Consider the following 16,207-nt stretch of genomic DNA (forward strand, 5'->3'; position numbering starts at 1 on the left):
CAAATTCGCTATGCACGGTAAAACAAACAATGCGAGAGATACATGACTTTTCATGAGAAGCCGCGAACCACTTTGAGCTGAAATTGACAAGGATTCAGGTCACGCATTGAAGAAGAAAATTTCTACAAGAACAATCACTGACTTCATCAGAATATGAACCAAAATCGCTAAAACCTATAAGTGCTTTAACCAATAGGGTAGTTTCCTTCGTCAAAGAAAACGAAAGGCATTGATTGCGATACGAATGGCAATGGTCAATTTTAACTCCATTTGAAAAAGGCCAGATTGGCGCCCATGCGATGCCACTCCACGTGAAGTCACAGGGACCTACTTTCCACACGAGAGGATAGGAGTTTTACATCGTCTGAGGTTACCAATGCATGCATGAGGCACAGAGCTCAGGTAAACATGTCTTAATAATCACCTATTAAAACTGCCTATGGTTGGAAAGTTTTCTTCGTTTGATAAGGTATTTATAATCCTTATTTAAGCCAAGCGCTACCAGCTAGCATGGTACTCTGCTACCTCACACGGGCTTTTCCCAGCATTCATACTTAGCCGTCGCGTTTTCACGCGCTTGAAATTTTTCACTTTTAATTTAATCGCGAAAAATAGATATCGTCATTTAAAAATCTAATAGCGTGAAATACGTAATAATCTTTCAATTTAGGCAATAAAAAAATAAAAAGAAACCACCCTATTGCAATGGTAGAATCACTTTGCGCTAGTATAAGGATTAAGGATTGCGTCTGGCCTCTGGCAAATAATGTTTCTACAATGATTTTTCGCACAATAGTTACCTCGGCTAAGTACATACATACTTTGAGAGAGAGGGGACAAAGCGATACTGACTCCAGAATCCGTGGTATTTGGTCACAGCCATCAGGGGGAGAGTAGGACAGATTGCAAAGGAAATTAAGATTTAAGCAAATAAATTAAACCTTCCCACCTTGAATGAAAAAAGACTATGATGGCCATTTCTTGGATATTCACTGGCATTTTTATACAGTCAATCAGCCGGCCCTATATCATTTCCTATCTGCTCTCCACACCGTACTCCCCTGCAGTGGCGGATCTATGGCGGGGGCTAAGGGGGCTATAGATCCCCCTTGGGTATCCAATTAGCACTAGATAGAATGGTAATTCTGTTCGGACCCCCACTACTGCTGGGAGGTTACCCTCTACTTGGCCCCCCACTTGTCCCTATCCTGGATCCGCAACTGCTCCCCTGGCTTTCACGCCTCAAGCTCAGGTTAAGTTCACACCACATTCTTATTCCAGCCTCAAAGCTAACGTGCTTAATATCTTCTCTCGGGTTTTTACCTTATCCCTCATTGTGCTTTTTCTCCATTCACGAACTCAGCCCTTGGTGTTCAAATGCGCGATTGGACCAAACGCGAGCCATATCGCATCTTCTCACCCACATGATGCGGAGAGGTAAGAAGAGGATGGGCGAGCGACCTGTGTAGGTTTTTTGATTATAAATTGTAGCCTAAAATAGAAGAAGCGTCTGAGTGGAATATAGGAAATAGCATATATAATAGCACAGGAAACGGCAGTAAAATATCGTACGAATTTTGAGTTTCGGGTTTAATGTGCACAAGGAAATTATCGAATACGTGCATCATTTAAAAATGTCGATATGTCTTGTATACCATTCTAAGAATTACCGCAGTTCATCCAAATTCAAAAGTTACGAGCCTAAAAATCAAGTATTTTCAGTGAAATCCACATATTCGGTGAAACCTTTAATCAGTAAATTTATTACATTAGTTCTACATTTTCTATCGATATATTCACGCAGCATACGAAATATTATCCGAGTTATGGGAACTGAGTAAAATTTTATGGTTTACTGGCAACGTTGAAGTAATTAAATTCAACGCAATTAGTTCTGAAAAAACCTTCCTAAATTACGCCGAAACATAGAATTGCCGTGTGGCTAACGGCACTGAGCAAACCTTACAAATTTTATGACGTAGGGATGTGAATTTCTGGCATCATCGAACACTTCATATTTTTAAAAGGCGTATGATATTGAGGATTTTCAATGGCAACTAAACATCTCATTTCATAAGCACACGACATAGCAACAAAAAATCACAGCAAAACGCGGTCACCATGAAACACACCGAATGATGCTTCAAAAAGTTACGTCACTTTGAACCGAGTAAACCAAGACCGTAAGTTGGAAGACCTCGGAGGGAATTGCTTACATTAGAAAAGCGCATAAAAAGAGGAACAAATGAGAAAAGAGGTGAACAGAGTGTGCACCGAGGATGGAGTGCACTCAACGGCGATGTCCCTCCAATCCTTCCGCAAGCGTGGGAACGTGAAAGGCATCAACTTCTCATTTCCCACGGGCATGCCGTGAGGCTGCAGCAGTCTAGTGGACGGCGTGCCGCTCCTTTCTTCGTTTATAACCACCAGCATTAATAACGACCCTAGGCAAATCCTTTCACAATCGCCCCGCCGCGGAAAGGAATATCGGGTTTACAAAAGAACCTTAGGTAGGATCACCATTGGTCGGAAGTAACTATTAAACGGGCGTCATCAGTTTGATCAATTAACGGCTCTATACACCGGTTTTATCATGTAGTACTATATTTTTATCCCATACTTATTTTTTTTATTCATTTGTTCATCTGTATATTTACTTATTTATTCACTTATTTATTTATGTATCTGAATCAGTTGAATTTATGTACGTATTTATTTTATTTCATAATTATTTTCTGCAATGCATTAATATCAAAAGACTTAATATTTTTTAAATGTTTCTTTTCATTCCTTTTAAATTTACTTTTTTATTATTTTAAAACAAAATTTTAATATGCCTGTTCTTATCGTCTTATTTACCTCATTGACCATATAGTCAATAATTACACTTGTACCTAATACATTTGTTTTAAATTTGCTTTTAACTACTTATTTTTCCATTAGTTTTCATACACAAATGTTATAAGAATTGGGCTCTCTCAGCGGTATTACATTCGACAGTACGCTGTGAAACAACTTGACCTACCCAAGCCATCAATATTGATTTGATCAACTACCTGAATAAAAGTACGTGAAAAAGATCAACCCCACTGAAACATCGAGCAAATGTTATGGACTATATGCCTATGTAACCCTGCTGAACTATATCATGAGCTGAAGTAATGACAGAGAATCTCATTTGTAAAAGAGACCTAGCCCAGGGGAAGAGGGAGCCGGTTTTTGGCCTCACCTGGACAAGGTTAAACAACAAACAAAACAAGAGAAGACCATCATTACGTGAGTTCACGAAGGTAACTACCGGATAAAACGCTTGATTACCAGAGAGATTGATTTTTCCCGATAAAAATTAACGTGAATTTGCAATGCTATTTAAAATTGTTAGGAAAAATAATTTCAAAATATCATATCCGTAAGAGTAGAGGAAATATAAGTTATACTTGGAATCTAAATGTCGTGTTACAAAAAATCTAAATCAAAAGCAGTCGTGATGCCAATGAAAAATTGGCACATCATAGGCCTACATTCTATCTTCTTAGGAAAAAAAATTAATTCACAACACCATAATACCACATAGAAATGAAAATGGCGCTAGTCACGTTCAAACAACTTGAAATTTATTTTCCTAGCCAAATGTTCATCAACCAGGCTCTATGATACTAGCCCTTACTTTGCCTTTTCATTAGTTACGAAAGACCACTTCTTAAGCGATACATATAAATAATATTAGAATCAATTATTTCTGGGTCGTGTAGCTGCGTTAAAATATCCGCGAGTCCAAATGGCAATGACGTAATGGCCCTGAAATTCTAACGAAGGGAAATTAATTACAACCAGGTCCACATGGAAGACAGTATTTTTTAAGAAACTACCTATTTAACTGTGAAGAAATTTTTAAGTTAAATTTCCATCCCAGTTTGCCCACCACCTAAGTATAGCGACTAAGAAAGTTATTTATCAATCCCTGGGTTAGCGTAGCTGAGCAAATGCATAAAATGTTCTTTGAGCACGAACGTACCTAATGTAAGCTATTTCGTCAAATTTTCTTAGTCAAAAGCATATGAATAAAGACAGAAACAAATTACTCCGATTTTTTCGAAGGGCAATGAGATGATTAACGATGAATACAAAAAAATTATTTTTAAGAATAGGAGATTGAAGTCGAATACACTACAAATAAAATTTAAATGTTCTCATTTCCAGCTAAAAACATTTAACACAGAGCTCCCACTCCTATTCCTCAATATCTTCCCATCAGTCAGAGACTGAACTAAATTAATACTCCATTCATGAAATCTTAAGATTGTTATTTATCAGTCAGTCTCCGATGGAAAGATTTAACAAATAATCCACAGCCTCGGCCAATTCATTTGTGCAAAAAGAGTAATGACGAATGGATGAAAAATATCGTTGCCTCCGTGAAGTCAGCCCGTTCAAATATTAGAAACTTCTATCATAACATCACATTTTATTCTAAAATTAAAGAAAATGCCCAAAGAAATCTAACAATAATAAAATAAATTTCTAATAATATCAACATACTAATAAATATACTATTGTCTTGAAGCTGAAGGGAGAAGTGTAGTTAACATAAAAGATCATAGGTTTTCCCGGAGTGCCGCGATACGCCACGGTGTTTCAGGTCCAGAAAGGGATCTCGGGTTCTCCACCGGGTAATTGGTTGCATACCTCCATTAGGAGGGAGACATGCAGTCAATGTGGAGCCACATTAATTTTTAATCACTCCATAGCTCGTCGGCGATAATTATTTCAGACTTTAAGCACCGGGTAATTGGCTGCTTGTTTCCCAATGAAGGGAGACATGCAGCCAATTACCCGGTGGACAACTAGGGAATCCTTTATGTAGTTAATATAATAGCAAGTTAGAATCCAAAACTTTTTAGTATGGAAAAATTAACTACCGATAAAATTAAGGAAATGAGTAGTTTAAGCTAGCCGCATTATTCATTTAATCCACATCTGAAAATTGTAGACCCACATTTATTTTTCATCACTTCATAGCTCATCGACAAAAATTATTTTAGAGTATAAGCAACTAGCTCGCATTAAATATCAGGAAGAATCAGATGCCATTAATTCTCCACCGACCTCCCACGCGGTGGAATTAGGCCTTTAATAGCCAGTCCGAAGGTCACAGGTATTGATTCCGCCCCCGTAGGCTACAAGTATCTAGGGTACGGGATTTTTTCTCCTTCATTGTAAAATTTCTTGCAAAAGAGTGTTGCATGAAGTCCATTGATGCATTACTATTACTCCAATCATTATTTTTCAGCTTGTTATCATTCCGATGTTCCCTTAATTCACAAGATCGATAATGAAAACTAAATTTCGCCGCGATAATAAAATCCCTTATTTGCCTCCAAATATCATATTCTGGATCCTAACAGGTAAGCCCTAACATTCACTTCCGTTCCTTTGTAGCTTTCTAAGAAGAACATCAAAGCCATCATCACCGACCATCTTCACCCAAAGCCAATTTCATTGGTGATATACGGGTGGGCGTACATAAAATTCCGCGTTGACTTTCAAAGACTAATTTAGCAAGGACCATCGAAAGAAGAAGGAAAGCAGATGACAAAGGCTATGGAAAGTGTGCCCCCAGTTGATATAAGTGGCACGTTTCCGAAGAAAGTAACATATCCTTTCGGAAGCTAACACAATAGTCGAGTTATAATCTCAATGAACCCGACGACAACACTACTCCCAATCGAAATTTATAGACACTCTTAAGTCTCCATAAATGCTAATTATTTTAGCGATTACAAGTGATAAAACCATGAGCTATGTAATATTCCTAATTTTAAATCGCCATCACGTGGTAAGCTTGCATTTAAAAAGTTTGAAATATTGCCACCTTATTTAGCAAGGGCGAAAAATTCGATAAGTTCTAAGGCAATCAACTTTAAATATCATTTTTTGGCTATTAAAACGCATCGGGGTCATATAATTACATCTACTTCTATTTATCGTTCTATTTCTCAGAAGCATGGTGACTCTAAAAATCATCATTTTTTGGAACGTGGTAACAACTAAGAATTTATCTGTAAAGAAAATATATTTATTGGCTCCGTACCAGGGTAGGGTTAAAAGTTCCCAAAGTTTTGGCAAGTACAAGGTTTGGCAATGTTGAGTTAAAGAGTAGGTCACAGCATAAGGTGTCGACGACCTCGGTGCAATCGAAACTTTCAGTTCCACCGACTGTCGACATGTAAAACACTACCGTTACCAATCAATGCTCACAATTACTTGCCCCAGGACAAAGGGATAGAGATAGCGTGATCATCGCGGTTCATAGATGACTTTATTTTCATTTTTCACACATATGATTTAGCACAATTTTTAAGCTAAATAATAACTCTCATAAAAGAGAACGTTATCTTGAGCTCAGAAAAGGATCATCCAAAGAATGGGGAAAAATCGCTTGACAAATAACCCACGAGTTTAAATAAGAAAACCCTTTGCCTAGCTTTACAAATAAAAATAGAGAATAAAAAGGAAAGATACTTATACCCTGCTTCTTAATTCAGGTCCTAATTTCTTAACACAGCTAACCTTAACGGCGTGCATGACAAGGGGCAATATGAAACTCCAAGGTAACCTATCATTGAAAGGATGGGGACAAAAATTGATGAATCAAGAAGCCAGAATTGCGACCACGGGAAGAAACCCTAGATGTTACCTCATATGTGATGACTAAACCGAAAAATAATCGGGATTGAGCCCCCAATCCCTGCTGTATGTTGATAATTGCAAGGTAAACGAGCTGACGAGAGCGAGAGGAAAGATTGACTAACAAGGGAAATTCCTCAAGAGTCACCTTCAGATCTCGTTCAAATTTTTCAAGGTGATAGGAAATGGAAACCCTTGAGGTGTATTGTTTTAGCCGCTAACGCTCAACATTTTTAGAGATATTTTCGGCGGAAACTATTATAAAACGCCTTAATGTATGCAACCGCCCAACAACGGAGTACACAAATACACAGTCCGTGCTCTGACCTCGTCCCAGGAACGGAGTAAAAGGGTGTACTTGAGTTAATCATACAGTATTGTTGTGTCGGATTTTTGCATAAATTTCAGGAGTTTTATTTTACTTTCCTTAGAAAATATATCGAAAAGTATTGAGCGTTGGCGACTAAGACAAACAATGCACCTCATTTTCTATCACCTTGTGAACTTCGAGCGAGCGAGCGAGATCTGGAGGTGCTATTTGAGGGACTTTCCTAGTAAGTAAGATAGATGGATAGTAACTACTGTTGGAGTCTCGCGTTTCTTTCATTTTACCATTCACGAACTACTTTCAGGGTGCAAGGAAAATTAATGGTACAAAAAGAAAGGCTTCCCGCCCGCCCGTCTTGGCTAGTAACTCTGATTTAACCTCCTTGGGTGAAATGTATCTGATAAAATTGAGTATTAGCAGAGAGAAAGTATATGGTATTAGGCATTGCCGACGCTCTCATACAAATACTTTCTCCACAGCATGCGACTTACGAACTGAATTAAAAAACAAAAACATTCGAGTTTTACGTAATATTTAGCGCTTTTTCTAGCTCCATTTTGGATTAATTTAGCCGATAATCCTTGCCCTGAAAATTGATTCAAGATAGAAGTTACCTGACAAGAAAATCTTTCACTAATATCGCATTGTGAAAATTTAGACACTAACAATATTGAATTCAAAAAGCAGAGAAAAATTTACGTCGCGAAGCCGAACTAGCAAGGCTCTCCCGTCTCGATCGTAACAGTGCGATCATTCTACCCCGGCAATAACTATCGATGAATGAGAATTCCACAATCATTTTATGAAGTATAAGCATGATGTGAACAGATATTGTCCATTCATACACCACGTTTTCTTTTTTTTTGCGAATTCTTTCATCCGAATGCAATGGAAATTTAAGGCTGATATAGCTTAAATTTTCACATATATGTTTATATAATAAATGGTCTAGGAAAATAATCCAAATTAATCAATAAGTAGTGATCTCTCCTACCCCGATTGCAAATATTTGCATTATTTGTCATTATTGTTACATTTATCATTGCATTTTTCATGCATGAGCTAATACTTCGATGGATAATAGTGTCACCAGATACTTATCGGTGGATGTCTTTTTTTGACTACGTTAAGACACACAGGCCATGTACATAGGCAGACATTACAATAGCAAGTCCTGAGTGACAGTGTGGTAGCAACTGAAAGAATAAATGGGAAGAGAACACGCATGGCGTCTCCGGAAATTCAACGTGATTGTTCGGCGACTACCATAACCAAACTAGAACCGCATTAATTACGCATGAACGCTCAAATATCATATAGCTTTTCGACGTGCTAGCCAGCACAGTGGTTCTATCTCATGCGAGACAGGAAACCTATCATGCACGTAGGTATCCTTGAATTTGTGCTTGGCCTAAAGCCGTGTGATAGAGGCTGAGGAACAGTTTGGAGGGAACATTCGCCAAAACTCCAGTGGTGGAGGCTAATTAACTGCCAATCATTTGACAAAACGACGCTCATCCTAGGAAATGGAAACTACAAACTGGGTTGGAATTGGCGCTTGGACGATGCAGCCCCGAGTTTGGCCCATTTGCGCCGTGAGGCAAGGGTAAATAAGGTAGGTAAATAAGGTAGGGTGGAGAGGAACTACGGAGTACTTCACTTAAAGTACCGTTCACAATGCACTCAAGCAGGGATCGAGCAACCATTGAAAAATCTCTAGCAAACGTAGGGTTTTGACTCCAGGCCCACGGAATGGGAAAGCAACTCTAGCATCAGAGCTGGCCACAGAGAGGAGTGCAACGCGCACCAATGAAAATTAACTGGTGTTTTCTTTCGGGCTGTGAAACAGCATACGAGTCGATAAACATGAAATCAGTAGTCTTCTTCAACTAATGCTGTATATCAGTCATGGGAAAGTGCTGCAATCCCTCCGCGTCAGGGCTATCCGAATGGAGCCGATTTCCGAGTGGGCTGGGGTACTGGGAAAAACAAATTTGTCAACGAACTGCGGCCGCTCCTCAGGTGCGCGCGCGCTCGAGAGCGAAGCGGCGGGAGAAACGCCGCCCGGGGACGACCCACGGCTGCCCCATTTCCCGCCGCCGAGAAGCGCATCCTTTGCGCTCCATATCCACCGCCCTTACGACCCAATAGCCGCCAACCTACCGCACCTTTCTCCACCGCCACCCACACCCCACTTAATGACGCCCTACACTTTCTCCCCCGCTCTCCCACCGCGCCATTCACACTCAATGAGGTTTTCCGCGTTCCCGTAAGAAGAAGTGTGCCTCGGAAAGTGTGCCAGTGGCACCGAGGGCAGAGGCCTGTACCGTTATCCACCGCCGCGCCGCGCGGCTCACTCGCCGTCGCCGCCCTCGCGACGGTAGCGCTTCGGCGTCGGAGGAGACTCGCTCCCCCGCCTGAAACCCACGTGGGGAGCAAGTTGAGGGACCACTCTCGACTACACTGGCGGTTGAGGCATGCGCAGCAGTCGAACCTTGGACCGAGCGTCACTAATCATGGGGAAATAGAATTATTAACGAGAGGGCCCGAGGGACGGAATGGGTAAGAAAACTACGGCACGATGCGCCGCTAAAATTTGGGTGGGGGAAAAGTCAAAAAATCTATTCCAGGGGGTTAATATGCGAAGTAAACTCTGTGCAACATATTTTTGAATGAATGTACATAAAACTTGCGAAGGGATAGATTTTCTTTGAATGCAGAACACCAGTACATAAAGAGAGAAGATAGAAATGGGTAAAGCTGAAATTTGGGGGGAGGAGGGGCACTCATGAAAATTTATTCCAGGGAGGGCAAAAACCAAATTATAATATAAAAATATTTTTTGGGACTATTAGTAAAACCGACGCATATAGGAACTCACTTTGATTATGCTCAAGAGGAGAACGCATACAGTGAGAGGATATGTAAGCACAATCAGGATAATTCTTCCATGCATGCGTAAAGTAACACTTTAGAGGGGAGAAAGTCACCAGGTTTCTTGGGGTAAGTCGTTGAACTATGGGGGGTCACCCCCAAGGTGGTAAAGGAGTACTTTCTATCACCTTGGGTCACCCCTACTATCGGTGGTACAGAACTGCTCACAGTGAAAAACATCGAAATTTTGTGGCTGACATATTAATATTTGCAGGAGTCACTTTCCACATTTTCACCTCCATCATAAAAAGCATCGTGTACACTTTTTAAGTGATCCATGAGGTTGATAGTATTTGTTGCTACAGCTCCGCTAAAAAATTTATAGATATGATGAAATGTGACATTGGGCTTACAAGAGAAAATAAGACGGTGAGTGAAGTGCGGCTGAGAAAGTTAACATTGGCTACTGGTCTTCCGTGTACGCCTACTTTTAACGGTAGATTACCTACAATGATAATGATATAAAAAAATACATAAAATCATAGTTAGGTACTTGAATTTTTCAAGATTAGCATTTTCTGAGCAGTTGCCATCCAGTGTTGGTGACCGCATAAATGACCAAATTCTTCCGCAAAATCGCCATCGAAACATGCCTACAGAAGGTGACAGATAGTAGCTTGGTAGCTACCATCCATATTGATATATATACCTCATGTGGTTTTCATAGTTTATTGTGGAAACATAAAATTTTCACCCATCCAGATAGCATGACGGCAGGATAGGGCAAGTCGTCAGCATCACCGGAGTACTTCTAATACACTGAAAAAACACTTTGGATATGAGAATCGTAGGTTTGGGTGTCACACCCAAAGCTGAGGTGAAGGAAAGGACTTGTCCATACATTTGGTTGTGTCACCCAAAGGGAATGGGTGATGAGGAGTTGGATGTTCCAACTACTCCTTTGGTTGCTACATCCAAAGAAGATGGACGAGTACTTTGGGTATGAGAAGCAAAGCGTTGGGTAGCTCATCAGAACAGCGTTTGGATGCCGAATGAAAACTTTAGATCACCTGCCCAAAAGATGGCGCCCTTACCCCTTCCTCCCTCCTTTTCAATTCCACTACACCTTAATATTGTTCTTTTTCAACACATTTTGAAATAGGCCACTAAGACAGTGCAACTAAAAAATTAGAAAACCTAGCTCGTTATATCTATTATCACATAATTCAACATATTGTAACATGCGCGGGTGGAAAAATAAATATCCATATTTGTAGAACACTAGAAAGAACATTTATTTCCAATATATAAACACACAGTTACATAAAATTCACTCCAAACACACAATTTTTCTCAATCTCTTCTTGTTCATCCTCCTTTCCTCGTCAATAAACTCCGTGCCAACGCTTTCGATGATTACTCCGCAAGGCTCTCGATGAATCCACCGTTATAATATCATAAAAAGTGCACAAAACACAGTGAATTAATATCATTACCAAATTTTATGCCAATAACATAAAATATTATTAAAATACAATCACAACATATTATAAATATCATCGGGAAATACAAGAAACGTGAGACAATTTAACCTCAATAAATAAAGGTCAATGTTAATAAGCACAGCAGCACTTCCGACAAAATATGATCTGAGAGTTTGAACTTTGTTTTAATAAGCACATAGAGATAACAATGGGAATATGAAGAACTCATAAGCAAAGGGTGGTAGTGCGGGCATGAGAATTAATGCAACATGGTGGTGAGAATAAACACAAAATGGCCGTGAGAATAAACAACAACTCGCAACTTACCAGCAAACACATGGATGTAGGCTCTAAGTCCAGCCTTCGATAAGAAATTCGCCGTCCCCTCGTCCATAATCTCGAGCAGCAAGAGCAACGAAGCACAATTAGCGGCAGCAGAGTTCGCCCGTTTTGCCCACAACAAGTCCACACGTGTCTACGGCTTCCACGGCTGAACACAGAACTGCGGGTGCTAGAGAGCTTCATGAGATTGCCACCAGAGCGCGTAACAATAGATTTAGATTTCGTACATAAACCGGTTGAGTGCACTAACCATAACTTTGGTTCTCCCATCCAAATGACGATGACTGGACGTGTTTGGTGTGACATTCTTTGCCTTTGGTTCTCACATCCAAAGAGTTAGTTCTGACGACGCATGATTCTTGATGGCGCATCCAAATCTCCCCGCCCAAAAGGGTTTAGGGTGTAGCATCCAAACCTGTTCTCTCAGTGTATGAATACTGTTGACTAAACGCATTTCAGGCCAAGAAGCCACATTCACATTTGGTAGATCTTCACGAAAAACGTCCGCAACTTAACATTCTATTCGATGAATAGAATAAAGAGTACAAGTATTTCCCACGAAGTACAAATTCAGAGGTTAGAACGCCTCAAAATAATTTCTTTTCCTACCAACCTGATGCCCCCTTGAAGTATGGAGAGCAAGGAGACACGGAGAACCTAGGATGATGTAATAATACTGGCAGTTAGTGCGGAGATTCCTTCATAACTGTGTTTTTTAAATTGATATTGATATTTAAAATTCGCAAATTGATATTTTAAATCCATGTGGCACAAACAGTAGGAAATGCCCACATCCTCTTCCTGCGAAACAATTCGCTTCTAAACATAACTGACATTGTAAATTCATTCCATGAAATCGTTCACTTAACCAAGCAAATCAAAATAGATTCAACAAAATTACATGGAAAATTAAGCCAAATATTAATTTTCCTCTTTAGTTTCAGTCCAATGCATTGTATGATTTCATTACTGACCACCACTTATACACGATTCCATTTCTATCACCAGGTGGACGGGATATGTCATTTTGGCCCATGCATCATGTTAAAAGTGAAATTTAACTCTCATTTTCTATCCTATTCCTCTGAAAATACGTGACTGTGTAAAATTACTCATACTATTCCAATATAAAAAGAAAATTTCACAATCACTCAAAGAATGGAAGTCATACCTATACGGACGGCTATGCGTTATTTTGGCCACTTCCGCATTGTCTCTCACATTCGGTTTTATCTCCATTTCCTTCTGCACACCTGGGGTTTTGATGTACGAATCGAATAACACGTTAGAATAACTAAAGAACAATTTTGAAACCTTTTTATTTCATTCCAATTTTATTTTCCGATATAAAGAATAATCCTGCGTTGGAGGTTGCCTACTTCACAATAATTATCACACTTCTTAGCTTCCACTAAAAGTTACTATTGTCTCAGGAATTTCAATGATATCAATTTATTTTCTCTCCATCGTGACCTAACTCATTCTGCATCACGAAAATATGCCAAATAATTGGAGGTAGGGGCAAATTCCATTACTTTTACAATTAGAGTAAACTGTATACCATACACTCATAGACATTATAATCCCATTTGACTATTATCTCAGCCAAAACGTATCTTCAAAGGACCCTACATCTACTCGAAGCTATAATTTCTCTACAACTAGTACCCATTCTCATGACTCCGATATCTTATTGTTCGTGACCTATACTATAAAAAAAAACTTGGTCACGAAATTGTAGCAAAACAAGATGTACAGAATTTCCTAAATGAAGAATTTTGTAAACTGGTATTGCCAAAAACGTGAATAATTGCATACAGAGAAGAGTGAATTTTTAAATGGAACTCCAAAAAACACCTACCTCAGTTTTCTAGTTCGCAAAAGCAATGAAGAAGAATTGTTTATAAGTTTTTCTTCCCTTTTCTACGCTTGAATTTAGGTCCTAGAGAAAGCCTGAATCCAATAATTCTTGGGTGATTGCCATCACGTATGACGTATCCAACAGCAGGAGCCATCATACAGGAGTGAATAAAGATTTCTTTCGCGGCCTCTTGGTATACGATTGACGAATCATCCCCATGTCCTCTTAATTCAAAGCGCTGGCTGCTTTTCATAATCATAGCAAGTTAACGAAGAGAGAATTTTCACTGCTAAAATACGAAATATCTTTGAAAACTTTCAGAGATTCACTCAATACCGTAATATAGTTTCATTTCTACACCAGTAATGCAAATTTTTCATAGGTATTTTTTGCAGTAAATTAAGAGAAGTGGAGGGTTAGAATAATTAGCAAGCCGGGACCCCGACCTCCGGCGCCAGAGCTGTAATAAGAAGGCCGTAGCGCCACCAGAAGAGTAGAAAAACATTTATGGAACGAAGAAGTGTGCAGGTGTCTCTCATATTATATGGGCGTTTGACAGAGTGAGCAGATAAAAGCTAATCGATTCCTGTCCTAGCATAAGCATATTTGAGAGTGATTAGGGAGGCCGAAAAATAATCATAATAAACAACTATCAACCGGATTGTATAGCTTGAATCGCAATACAATTTTTATGCGTGTTGTCAAGAATAACCCCAATGATAGTGGAAATGAGTGACTAAAAACGCTCTTCTGATTTTATCGGGGATAGCCACAAAAGGAGGAATCCCCACCTTTTTCCATCATTTGAGCACGTCCCTCCTACCGCCATTGAAACCGTCATTCAGCCACTCCAATGGCAATATTATGAGAAATTAAATGACTGTTCCTCCAACATAAAAAATAACTATTTTGAGTTGCCATCTTAAATTTGCACAATTGCCTCATAGGCAGGACTACAGCCATTATTTTATTCCGCGCAATTTACAAAAATATTTTACTAATATCTAGCCAAAAATACCTAAAATGATAAATATTACGGTTTTTCGGCGTTACTTCGACAATTTGCGTTAAATTTCACAATTTTAAACAAAGTATGGCATTTTGATGAAAAAAACACAAGTTATGTTTTCATACACAGTTAAAGACGTGTCGTCAAAAGACGATGCAAGTTGTCCTTCCACCGAGGGAAAACATCCTCGCTAATTTATGCTATAAAATATATTCTTATTATTTGCGTGACCACAATGCTACCATCAGTCTATAGACTTTTTTTGGAAGCGCAGCCGAATTATGACATGGGTATAGTATTTTTTCCTGAAATGCCATTAAAGCAACTGCACTCATGGCGGTACCACTACTTCCGCTAGATAAGTATATTCAGGGACTCCTCTCTGGTACATCTTAAATGTCTAAGAGGTAGGGCCATGGGCGTACCCATTGAGGGGCAGGAGGGGGCAGCAAAAATCGCAAATGTCTTTTAGGAAAATAATATTTTTTCAAGCAAATAATTTTAAAAACAAATGTAGTTGTTAGTTCCCTTAAAATGTTGATTTCATTCACTTTTTCTATGCTTAATTCTTACCTACAACTTGAACAACCCCCCCCCCCAGTTTTGATCTTGTGTACGCCCTTAGGTAGGGCGAGGACACAATTCCAGTAGTCAGTAGGGTAGTTTCCTTCATCAAAGAAAACGAAAGGCATTGATTGCGAATCATTACCCACCATTAGTGTATTCATAATATACAAATTATTTGGTTTGAGAAATACCGGTTTAGACGAATGGCGAGGGTCAATTTTATCCTCATTTGAAAAAGGCCAGATTGGCGCCCATGCGATGCCACTCCACGCGACGTCACAGGGACACAGGCACAGAGCTCAGGGAAATATGTCTTAATAATAACCTATTTAAACTGCCTAAGGTCGGAAAGCTTCCTTCGTTTGATAAGGTTAATTAATAATCATTATTTAAGCCAAACGCTACCAGCTAGCATGGTACTCTGCTACCTGCTAGCATCCTGCGTCGTATCAGCGCTCAGAGCCTCGCCCCAAGGTCGCCTCACTTGCGGCAGCGGGAGCCAGAACGGGAGTTTTCCCTGCATTCATACTTACCCGTCGCGTTTTCGCGAGCTTGAAAATTTTCACTTTTCGTTTAATCGCGAAAAATATATATTGTCATTTAAAAATCTAAAAGCGTGAAATATGTACTCCAGGAGTAATAATCTTTCGATTTAGGCAATAAAAAAATAATAGGAAAGCACCCTATTGGACACATAAATTTATTCAAAGAGCGCTCCGCCTAAGCTGCGACAGAAGAATCATAATTACTTATTAGTTGCTTAAGGATAAAATATCGAAATCACCGATTAATTCCGAGCATTTAATAGTGACTATAAAATGACCTCGGAGCGACCGCATTCACGCCCACAGGTATCGCGCCCGTGGCAGAGGGTTGGTGGCTGGAGTGTCGCCCACGCACAGCGGCGATTAATAAGGCATTAATATAAAAATTTTCCGTAAGATGCGGTTCGCATCCGTCTGAGATAAAATTGAAGTCAGGATAGCTGGTACTGTCAGTTTCAAACGTCGCGACGCACAGTGGTCCCAAATCGAAAAAAGCTGGCCAAAATTAAT

The sequence above is a fragment of the Ischnura elegans genome, chromosome X (genome assembly GCF_921293095.1).
Source record: "Ischnura elegans chromosome X, ioIscEleg1.1, whole genome shotgun sequence".
NCBI lineage: Eukaryota > Metazoa > Arthropoda > Insecta > Odonata > Coenagrionidae > Ischnura > Ischnura elegans.